The 12,619-nt window shown below is 39.2% G+C and overlaps 1 protein-coding gene across 1 annotated transcript in view; it reads right to left on the bottom strand.

Moving 5' to 3' along the window:
• Nucleotides 1-12,619, bottom strand: part of SEMA3A (semaphorin 3A) — a 335,619-nt gene that overhangs the window by 236,826 nt on the left and 86,174 nt on the right. Inside the window, exon 2 of the mRNA XM_030015370.1 lies at nucleotides 4,228-4,298. The gene's annotated coding sequence lies outside the window, so the exon portion shown is untranslated. The remainder of the gene's footprint in view (nucleotides 1-4,227; nucleotides 4,299-12,619) is intronic.

Below are 12,619 nucleotides of genomic sequence, written 5' to 3'. Positions count from 1 at the left end.
ATATTAATTGGCTCACAAGCGAATGGGGACTGCAGTATGTTTAGACTTAATTTCCACATGTACAATACAGCCATTACAACTAGGCTCTTCTACATCTGGGAATTAGTTTATAGCATTGCAACTGTTGCTCATCTGGTCTTCTGCTGTCTTTGCTATGAACATGAGTCTTGACAGAGAAACTGTGGCTGGGTAAGATAGCTAGCAGATATTAATGTAGTCCCCTTAGGTATACTAGTTGAGAACGTACCTCTGTAAGCAGAGAGGACCCCAAACCACAGTGTTTAGAATTGGAGCTAAATAAAAAAGGGACTGCAGACTTCGAGTGCTGCTTCTTATGTTGGGATGGGAAAGGCAGGGTGGGTGAAAGGTACAGTAGGTACAGCAGCACATAGGAACCACCACCAGTGCTGGAACCTATCTCATGAGGACTCCTGTTGTTCAGCTGCAGCTTTCAGGGCACATACATGTAGCAAAGGCCATCTGCATTACAGCTGGTTGGGACTTCTTCAGTGAAGTCCCTTTTCTATCAAAAAATTGATTTGTCAGAACAATTTTTTTTTTTTTTCCCTAATGAAAACTAGTAATTTTCAAGAACATTTTTATTTGAAACTTTTCTCAGACAGATCCATCACAGAATGTCCCAAAGAAGTACATTTGCCTTGACTGTACTTTTACTTAGACAAAACATGAGAACAGAGAATTAATGCATGTGTGCCATGGTCCAGTGAAGATTATTTATATAAATGCGGGACAGTAATCAGAAAGATTGTATCTCTCCAAGGATATAGAGCACACAGAGAGCGACATCCTTGGAGACACTTCACAAACCTATCCCGCTCTTTGAGGGATCACCATGAACCAAAAAAAGGGTGAGATTTGAACTGCAGTGTCCCACATCCCCTGAGATATAGAATGATCCTCCACAGAAATTTAATTCTTTTATCACCATGAAACCAGCAGGACTCTGGCCCAATATTTAAGTATTTTCACAAACCTGAACAGTTGCAATAAAAGCAATGACAAGAGACTGATTTTATTCCCAGATTTATCAGAGACATGAGAGAAAAAGAGTTTTGTTTTGCTTTTTAATCATAGGTGATCTTTATAACTATTGAGCTACTTTAGAGCATTCACAAATCAGTATTACTAAGAAAATAAGGAGGTAGGGATTTGGAGGTTTGGTTGTTTTTTTCTTTTTTCTTTTTCATTTTCCTATCCTTTTTTTCCTTTACACAATTTGATTTAGCATGATGAAGAAAATAAAACAAATCCCCAAACCCTGAAATCTTTCAGAAACCAGAGTTCCAGTTTTCCAGCCAGCCCTCATCCACATGGAGGCCAAATGCTTTTGTCATATTATTAATTCAGTCTGCACAAGAGGTTGTGGTTCTCTTGCTAGAGGAACTCTGCTATGAAATGTGGTGCCAGAAAATCTGACAAGTGCCCTCCCTCCCAGTACAATATTTTGGAGAGAGGAAGCACAGAGCAGAAGGCGGACTCTCTGCGGGTTGTTGGGGGATGGTTTGCATAGCGCTTACACTTCTTTGTGGTGTGGTTTGAAGGGGGAGAAAGTTGGAGCATTTCAACAGCCCTTCTCTCTCCATCTCCTGCAGTTTATACAGGACAAAAAGAAACCTAGCAAAAAGAAGAAACCAATGTTGTTTCTTTCCTGTCTTTTCTACCATCTTAGAACAAGGTCTACCAGAAAATTCTAGTAGATCATGTGTTACAGGCGTCCGGGAACACATATAGGAAAGGTTTTGGCAGTATAATAAAACTAAATATTTAATGAGAATAAGTGCTTAGTTTCAGATGTTGTTTTAAATCACATTCAACTATATGTAATGTGTGGTTCTCTGTTTTTGTTATTTTTATCTCTCCTCCCGCCCCCAATTTTAAAATACCTGAGAACTATTTTTAATACTTTCACCTTTCAGGTAAATATATTAACAGTCATATTGACTACTGTGAACACAAGCATTAGATCTTGGGAAGTTGATTGAAACCCTAATAAATTTGAAACCGTTTTCAATTAGTACACAGGAAATTTACTTTGTGAGCCATGACTTGTTTTATTAGTGCCCTGGAGGGCAATTTAGATTGGAAAAATCAGGACATCATTGTTTGCCAAAAAAAGAAAACAGATACTTAGCTTTCATCTATAGTCTGGGATACAACCATGAAAATGGGACTAAAATACTATTGAGTATCAAAAAATATTTATACATTGGGGTCAATCATAGTTCCAGAGTGTTGGAAATGACATTCAACCCATCCTAAAGTGTGTAGTTAACTTGGAAATTTGCCACTTGCAATCATACTGCTTTCACTTTTAAGCAAACCTGAAGTAAAACCTTTCTATTACATCTTTAACAGGTACAATTAAGATATGGGAACAGTCCCTCAAGAAAGCAGGAACCTCCTTAAAAATTATCATACCTCTCAAACTTTAGTCACCTGTGTTTTCTGTTGGGTTACATCATATAGCCCATTCTCTATTTTTCTTCTCTGTTATTGCTCAGGTTCTCAGCTAGCCAGGAATAAAAAACTTACATCAAAGGCATAGGACAGAGAGAAGTAGATACAAAGAAGGGCTCCTGCCAGTGCATAATCCCTTCTAAAAATATGAATAGCAAGATCAACTTTTATGACTGCAAAATTTGTTCTGTCAATTGTAGCCTGGCCAGTAAGGCAAAAGAGAGGATACACCTGATGAAAAAACTCTCAATATGTCTTTGCCTGATGCACAGAAGCATCGACTACAAAAGTCTTCCTTGTGTGTTAACCTACCTTGACCTCGTCCACCTGAATAAGGGCATCTTGCAGTGTGGTCTATAATTTTTCAATACTTTTTAATCATAGCCACGTCAGTGTCTTTCACACTTCAGCAAGCTCCTTCAAATGCTGCCAAGCTCAGTTAGATTCAGCAGCACTGGACCATGGCTTAAACACTCAGGGCTAAATTATCATAACACTTTCTTGGTTGTGCAAGGGAGGGAGAAGTCTCCCCTCCATTTTCCCCCACTGTGAATGTAACTCCAGGGGGAAGGGACACGAATATGAGAAGACCCTGGTGCACCTTGCTCCTTATGGAGCAGATCATACATAAGCTGAGAAACAAAATTCTCCAAGAAAAGAGGTGAAGTGCTTTAATCTTTTCACCAAAGCATATACCGGAAGAATGTGACTCCAGACAAGTAATCATACCATTTAGCATTAGGTTTCATCTGTACAACCAGTGCACTGTAATTAGGTAAAAGAGGCTGCTCCAGAAAATAATTTAGAATATCTAAATAAAACTTGTACTCAAAGCCTATCTCTGTGGGAAGAACCTATATGAATAGTGATCATAATTACTCCAGGGTCCACACAAGAGCAATTACCCCATAGTCAGTCACAATTCGTATAAAAAAAGGGAGTATTAAAAAATACAGGGGCATTCAGTAATGAATCTCCATATATATACAGATTTTGTGTGGGCATTAAAAGGCCTTACGGTTTTCCTTTCCCATCTTAAGTTTTCACCTTCAAAATATGTGCTTCTCACATCATAGATGCAATATCTGAGCTCTTACACCTAAAAGTATTTCAGACATGCAAATATCCAGCCAAGAGCTTAACTTGCAAGAGTGAACTCTTGTAAATGTTGCTTCCTCCAGAACAAAAAGGCTACCAGGTGTGAAAACAGCATTTACAGTTCAGAGCTGTAGTGTACCCACAGTCCTATCACGCATTCACACTCTGGACACATCTGACCCTGAGGCAGAAATACCGTAGTCTCGATTCCCAGCTCCCCAGGAGGGAGGGACCCTGGCATGCCCATCCACCGAAATTTCCCAAATAAAACCAAAACACACAAACGGCCTCCTAATGAGCTGGGCCCCACCTCAGTAAGCAGGCATGGCATTGTCAGGACACATACCAAGGACCAGAACTGTAGGGCACATCATGGACTGCACCTATGCCTTATTATAAGCATGGTATCTACCTGTCTCCATCAAATCAGCTGTGCCTATATGAACTTCCAGCTAAGGTTTTAACAGAAAATTAATCAAAACTAGCATTCTAATCCTTTACATAAATTTCAGAGTACTAGTTAGGAACCTTAAGGAACATAATAATTTTGTACAAAATTCTTCATTACTGGAAAACAAACAGGAACAAACAGTTAGCTTTAACTTATTTAAATACATGTTAAAAAAAAAAAAGAAAAGAAAAAGAGCTTACCTCACACAGCCACAAGTGTTTAATGGTCAAAGCAAAATCATCCAGTTTGGTTGATGTCTCTTTTGATACTCCTAGAGGAAAATAATTTTATATTTGAAAAATACAACTAATTTACAGAAAAAACCATAAAAGCTTACCTACATGCTTTGAAAAGTAAAGAAGAACATAATCAATTACCATAGCACTGCTTTAAAGCATCCAAAGCCTTGACTATGTAACAGGGAACATTCTAAATTCAATACGATTTGGGAAAGTGCATGGCAGGGGGCTTGTGATGAAACACAGTTGTATTGCTCTTGTATAAAATATCAGCCTTTTTGCTGTAATGAAGTGAAGTCATCTTGGTTTGCAACTGCAGTTTGTTAGGATTGTCTCATTAATAGACCGCTCCCCCCTCCAAGCCTCTAAATGCATCAATTTTTATTGGAATGAAGTTACATCTCCTTATAAAGGCAAGCCTAAACATAAGACATTGAACCAAATTAGTTTCACTTTTTGAAACATTATAGTATGGTTTTACTTTGGCCCACTCAGTTAATCTTGCTTAGGAAAAGGGAAGAGGGGGCAAACACTTATTTGAAGAGGGGACATGCAGTTTTGCAGTGCTGTGTGAACAACACACAGCACAGGTGTGGAGTATTGTATAAATAACCCTATGGCTAAAGCAGCAAGCAAGACCACATGCCAGGGAACCTTATTTTACATTAGCCAGAATATCATAACATAGATGTCAGGTTGCCTATGCCTAGGCGCTAGGCAGAACTACTATGCCCTTTCTGGACTCATAGGTCTACTCAGACACGTACATGGGCATCCACAAAGGCTAACTCCAGCCACGGAAAGCTGATCAGAAAGCCAAGTTCATATTGGAGTAGCTTAGAGCACCTAACTTTAAACTTCAGCTGTAAAAGAACCTCCCTCTCTTCACGAAAAACTTGGATAATTCACCTACATTAACCTCAGGCTATATGAAATCCCCTTTCTCCATCCAGTCTGTTCCTTTTTTTTTTTTTTTTCCTGAAAAGATGCAAGAAAACAAGCTAAATGAAAAATATTTAAAACTTTCTACAACCCATTAACAAGAAATTTGCTTACATAATTGGACCTTCCAGGCACTGGCACATAACTTCTGTTAGCAATATGACAAAATTACCACTGCCTATCACATGAACACGAACACCCTGGGCTGCAGTTTCCTGCTCTGGGACCTAGAGTGCATCCCGGATCAAGAGATGATAAAGAGTGACTGGGCTATAAATGAACTGAGAAAAATATTTTTCAATACTCTCTGTGTGGAATTGTTTTGGGTTTATGTGGCGGGGTTTTGGTAGTGGGGGAGAGGCCGCAGGGCCGGCTCCTGTGAGGAGCTGCTGGAAGCTTCCCCGGCTCCGAGCGGGACCCGCCTCTGGCCCAGGCCGAGCCCGTCAGCGATGGCGGTAACACCTGTGGGAGAACAGAGTTAAGAAGGGGAACCTGCAGCAGAGAGAGGAGTGGGATGGGAGAGGAGCCCCTCTGCGGGTACCGAGGTCAGGGAGGAAGGCGGGCAGGAGGGGCTGACCCCGCAGCCCGCGGGGAGACCCGACGGCAGGCTGTCCCCCCCGGCCCGCGGAGGGGAGCGGGGGAGCGGAGGCCCCCAAGATGGCCGGCACTCCGTGGGGAAGCCCGCGCTGGAGCAGGCTGTGACTGAAGACCGGCCCGCGGGAAGGACCCGTGCCGGGGAAGTTCGCGAAGGACTGTCTCCCGTGGGAGGGACCCCACGGTGGAGCAGGGGCCGGGTGAGGAGTCCTGCCCCTGAGGAGGACGGAGCGGCAGAGACAGCATGTGAGGAACCGACCCCGTCCCCCGTCCCCCTGCGCCGCCGCGGGGAGGAGGTGGAGAGAACAGGGAGAGGAGCTGAGGCGGGAAGGAGGGAGGGTGGGGGGAAGGTGTTCTCAGGTTTGGGTTTACTTCTCAGTGTCCTTGTTTTGATTTGATTTCTAGTAAATTAAATTGACTTTGTTTCTTCCCCAAGTTGAGCTTGTCTTTAGCCCGTGACCACAGTTGGTGAGTGATCCCTCCCTGTCCTTGTCTTGACCCACGAGCTTTTCTTTATATTTTCTCCTCATCCCACCGGGGCCGGGGGGGGGAGGAGTGAGCGAGCGGCTGCGTGGTGCTTTGTTACCGGCTGGGCTGAAACCACGACAGGAATTTATCCATAAAAGATCAAGATCAAGTCCAAATGGAACTAAACCCAGTTTGGTCTACAGTTGGTTCATTTCACTGAATATTTCAAATTAAAGATTTTTGTTGGGAACACATGGACTGTGTTGGTTAATTCTGTTATACTTCTGATGCCAGATGCTATGGGACCCTACAGATTTGGAGGATACATCTTGTATTTTAATATGTGCTTGCACAATGCCTAACATTCCTTGGCAAATAAGTTAGTAACATTCTCACGTAAAATTATGCAAGGTCTTGCTTGTTACATATGAGTATAGTTAAAAAAAAATTTCTATATTTGGATCATGATTTACAGTTTCACTGAAGTGCTCTGGCTTTCTAAGTGTGATTGACACAGAAGAAACTATACTAAAAATTTTTTTAAAATAAGGAAGAAACAAATGAGATTACAGGACACTTTTATTGTATAAATGTATTACTAGAAGTTTGCTGAAAGACAGTCTAGCCTCTAGTTTTAAAGAGCTGGCAGAAAAAAACCTCATCCAGTGGAAGAAACCAGCATTGTGAACTTGCCCACATCAGCTGTCAAGCAGAAGCCAACATGCACAATTAAAGTAATTAGAAAAAAAAGTTTTAATATCTCAAAAGTACAAGAGTTGATATTCTGTAACCTAGACTGTCAGTGATTTAAAGTGAAATAAATAATCTTATCTGCTAAAGGGAACAAAGTTCATTAAGTCTTTTTTTTTTTTTTTTTTTAACCATACAATAGCTGCTGATTTGCTCTCTGGGGGTACTCTTCATGGTTTTTTTTCTCTAGTGTTCTTTTCAGGCTACAGACAAATTTCAGACCTTATTGCGCTGAACAAAGCCAAGTGAAGGAAGTGGAAGACCCAAACTTGGTGCAAACCCATCAAATCTAACAGACCTAGGTCTGTAGAGGCTAACATAGACCATTTAAAAAGTAAACCGAGACAGAATTCGTAAAAAGACACCTCTATGGATTCTTGCATTTTATCTTCTCTTAATCTGATCCAACCAATTATTTTGGGAATCTAACTGAGAGTGTTCTAGGAGTACTAAACAGGTTTGCCATTCCAGTTCTCCTAGAGCTTTATTAATCACTACACTAGCTTTGTGAACATCCTGCTAATCCAGTCCTCTCTGGACAGTGGTTTTTCCCCTAGGAAAAAGGCAAAAAAAAAAAAGAACTGGTTTTAAAACACTTTAAATCCAAAGTTTCTCTATTTCCTGTGATATGTATGCACATAACTAAACTATTGACTAACATACAACAGCTTAAGAAAGCATATTCTTAATTATAGTAGAATTAGAGTGATATTAAAATATTATTAATGTGATGCTTCTGTTAAAGTTTTATCAACACTTTCCAGAGATACGGCAACAGCTGTATTTTTAGAGTTTTATCATCTGGGTAGAAAAGCATTCTCCATACTAAAGTTTCCAATTAAAGTTCTGTGTTAAAGAGACTATGCTTTTTAACTTCAGATGTGGAAAAGATCCAGAATTTATCTCTAAGCCACAAAAACATAAAATAAATTAAATGATTTAGCATCAGGGGGGTTTTCCTGCTTTTTAAGCTGACTTTATAGCATCAGAGAAAATACACTAAAAAAAAAAAGAAAAGCAAATGTCAGGCTTTTTTAAGATTCTCAAGAGGGGCATCAAAAGTTTAAGCACCCAACATTATTAATCCCTTCTGAAATTCCTATTGCAGGTGCATGCATTTCTTTCTTATGCATATGAAGCCCAATCCAAAACTCCCAGTCATAAATAGAATGAATACCACTGATTTTAAACATCTTTACTAGTCCACCTCTCCAGGCAAGGAAGGACTGACAACATTCTTGCACCTCTTTCAGATATTTTCCTCAAACAAATATTTTATGGCTTAGACACAGCGATGTGAAGACCAACCAACCCACCCACTCACATGTACATACACGCGTACATGCAGAAAGGAAAAACTAATCTTTACTAAACAATTTGTACGATCCTCATTGTTTTTTCTTCACTGTACGCTCCCACTACTTCAGGGCCCATCACAGGAGCCAAACTACCTCCTGCTGTTTTTTACAGCTGAGGTTTCTCAGTCCTTTATAGGCACCATTTGACCCCTTTCCAGCTGGCTCTGATAATCAAATACGGGCAGGCAAGTCCAGCCCTACCTCCCTGCTCCCTGAACAACTGCTCTAGGACTGAAAGGAGTAGACCACCCTGTTAAATGTCCTATGATTAAAACAGCAAAAAATTTAATAGGAAAATGTTCTCATTTTATTATTTCTTAAAAGACAAAAGGAAGAGAGAGAGCAGAGAGGGACCTTTTGTGGATATGATTAATTTTATTCACTTGAAAGTCCAATTTAGAAATAAAATGTTGAACTATGAGCTTTTGCAGACAAACAGCAATTTTAAGCAGTTACTTCATGTATACTTTACTATGTTAGTTTTGTCTGTGAAATACTCCACATATGAAGTGTTAGTTTGGGTAGCTGTTTTGATTAATGGGCTTACACAGACATGAAATAATTTGAGATGAAACAACTCTTCATGCTTCCATATTTAATTTTTTTTCACTCTATGATTATTATATGTTATATACAATGTATGATAGAAAGGTCTTAGTGATATGTAAGAGAGAATTCCATGAGTTCACATTGTCTGAACTACTGAGCTTGAGATGAGACAAGACCCCCTGGAAAGAGGGATTGTATTTCCTAAAGAGCAAATGAGGATGTCCGTATCCATGCCACCAGCTGGGAGAAGCTCCCTAGGTTGACAGAAGAAGCACGAGAAGGAAGACTAAGTTTCAAGTATGGGCAGACACTCCTTAGAAAAGCAGAGAGCAAAAACAGAGAGCAATGGAAAAGGAGGTTTGTCCAGGTAACAGGAATCTCAGTGCTGACTGGGAACTAAGATCTTGATCTGAAAGATACAGTAGGCAAGAGGGAGATTTCAAATCATTTTAATTTCCTTAACCCAAGATCTCTGAGCTTTCTCTGAGTCACCAGGTTGGTTTGGTTTTGGTTTTTTTTTTAATCAAATGCAGTTTTGAAGATCTGTCTTTTCTCTCACTCTAAGAAAATGTTTGGACAGGCTCATCTCAAAGCTATGCCTGACTTACGAGTCCTATCACAGCATCTCATCAAGTACACAAAGCTAGATATGTGAGTGAATACATTTTCATAAAGATATTCCTCATTGACATTAAACATCAATATTTGTGTAAGAAAGTAGTCCTAAGAGGTGATATTTGACTTTGACCCAATGCTAGAACTGTTTGTCACAAAGCCTTGAGATAAGCTGCAAGCAGATTGAAAAGTTATGTAAAACATATTTTTGTGTTTTGCACTGAGATAAACTTTATCCCAGACATAACAATTGTATGATCAGTGATAGCATTTGAGAGAAAGTATTCTTTTAATGGAGAAATGGCATGTTATTGTAAATATAATTTTTACTTCCTAAGTCATCTCCAAATGTGCATTTCTGAAAATGTGACTTCAAAATTAGACTCACAGGCAGGCAAAATCTCCACTTGTGTTTGGACAAAGTACATTAAATTCTTGTTAGTCATGTTTCATGGTCTCCAGTTGTCATAAACATTCTCAGAAGCTATATTATGCATACTATTGTGTGTGCATAAAATTTTGGAATCCCACCAGCAGGGAAAGAGATGTAGAAACATTTCGCTGTCTTTGAAATTATTGGTGAAAAGGAGCACAGGGATTTTTCAGAACCGGCCTTATTAATGAAAGCCTTTCCTGGCTGGTACGTACAAGGGCAAACACATTATTCCCAATGAAAAACAGCTTTGGAAAAGTGAAGGAGAAAACCTCATGGGTGGTCTTCTAAGAAAATAGAAAGAGAGTTTTATGCTCTAGCTGCATTTAAAAAAAAAAAAGTAGCCGATGGCTACCTTTGGGGCCCAGAGGCACAGGAGCAAGATGCCGTATTTGAGTCCAAGAGGACCTATATTCTGTCCTCCTCAGACTGATGTGGAGAAATGCTGTGTGTTTCCCAAATCTGATTCAAAGTGAATGAAATGATAAAGAGTTTCACTCCCTGAACTGGCTGAAGCAAGATTACGATGGAGGTTAGGCACAATTGAAAGTTTCTTGTACCAGCAGAGAGTCTAAATCGACTGTGATAGGCTTTTGAATAGGCTTTTACCCTTGAGCAGAGGTCTCCAAGATATCTGATATTCTGGCGTTAGCAGAAGCCCAGCCTTACACCTGAGCAATTTAGTACTTTGCGGAATCTGGCATTCTGTGTCTGATTCATGTTTTTAAACTCTGTGCCTCTGCTTCCTGTGAGCCATGCACTACTGTCTTTGACTACATCTTTACTACGTAGATATATACCCACTTCTGCTCTTTTATAAGATGGGGCAATTAAATTTTCTGGTATTTGGGAAAGAAATAGTCATGAATAATAGCGTTGTCTTGTCATTCTGGTATAAATTTCATTCTATTTCAGTACACTGGCAAAACTAGAATTTGGAGGGACAAGAAAAAGTAGAAACCTTCTGCTAGTGCCTATTACAGATTTTAGCAGAATAGAGAGTAGTTTCTAAACTGTTATCTTTGATTGGGTTTGCTTAGGTCTTTTGACATTTATTTTGTGCTGTCATATAGACAGATCATTTATTGTGATAAATATTCTGTTTTGATATCTTTTGGTTTATGCCCTCCAAATAAAATTCCATTAAGCAGAACAACTACATTTCTTCCATATGCAAAATTGCTTATGACATTTCTGATCGCTCTGTGATAAAGGTTCCAGGATGAATGAAAGAGACACAGAAGCAGATATAACTGTAGATTAACATAACATAATGCTATGAGGTATTTGACTTATAACAGAAGCAGTGAATGAATCCATCTCCCATGCCTCCTACTCCTGTTAACCTTCCTCTAGGCCCGTCTAAATACACTATTGCGTAAACGTCATCACATAACTTTGGCATGACTGTAGAATTACTAATTGACTGCTCTGTTCTCACTGATGCAAGACCTTCCCTTTCTTTATTAAGTCAGCTTTCCTGCTGATAGATGTCACAGGACATGCGATTTCCTTCTGAAAAGGTCATTACATGTGACAAATACATAAGCACAATTTGCTTCCTCCCTGAGGCAGGGATCCAGAAATTTTGCATGGGAGTTTTGCGTAATACTTCCCACCACCTAGTTTGGCAGGTCCAGCCAGCACTAGTAGCATAAACTGACTTGGTGAGATGATACACCTTTGAAACTGATTCATTACAACTGTAAACAAAGAACAACAGTTGGGAAAAGATCATCAATTTTAAGGTCTTCACTGATTGTAGGTTTTTTAATTCAGTGAAATATTCTGCTACCATGCTATGTTATTCCCTGCACTGCAGAGATGCTAACTGGTGATCCATAAAAGATGTTTCAACTCGCATTCATGACCTTCATCTCAAATTAAGTCAATAATAGGACTCCAGGCCATTCGAAAACACTGAGTCTTAAATGACTTAATAATATACACTTGAAGATAGTGGAAATCTTGTCACTGAGTTCAGTGCAAATGTTTCAAGTCCTTCTGTTCTAACTCAAGTGATACTGTATTCCTAAACAAACCCACTGGACAAAAAAAATGCAGAGTCTTACCTAAAAGTTTACTGCTTTGAACACAGTCTGTATCTGTATTAAAGAAAATTAATCTACTGGTAATAATTCAGCAGCTTACATTAGCTTAATTAGATGATCTCCATCAAATTCCAGTACTGATACTGTCCATGTTGTCTTTACTATGGCTGGTACTTTTACTGGAAATTTTATCAAATAGATATGAAGCTGCAACTCTTTTTAGCCCTTAGAAATGTCCTGTTCAAGGAGCATTACAAAAAAATAAAATAATACAAAAAAAATCTTGCTCTATTTACATACACTAATCTTCTGAATAGAAATAAGACTTAATCTCCTTGACATTTAATTCAGAATTATAAGTCTTTTTTTTAGGAAGAATCCTATTCCTTCTTTGGAAATAAAACAGGTTAAACCATTTCTCTGCATCAAGAACAACTCTGAGCCTCTATACAGAAGGGACTGATAAGGATTTCTGTAATGACTGCTAAGAAACCAGGTCTTGTAGATGTATAATAACTCTTAGAAAGCTTAGTGGAAAAGAATATATTAAAACAAAAATTTCTATGCTTCACTGTAGAGCAAAATATCCTCTT

The sequence above is a fragment of the Aquila chrysaetos genome, chromosome 5, assembly GCF_900496995.4.
Source record: "Aquila chrysaetos chrysaetos chromosome 5, bAquChr1.4, whole genome shotgun sequence".
Lineage (NCBI taxonomy): Eukaryota > Metazoa > Chordata > Aves > Accipitriformes > Accipitridae > Aquila > Aquila chrysaetos.
The sequence above is the reverse complement of the archived record's forward strand: the minus strand, read 5'-3'. Positions and strand labels throughout refer to the sequence as shown.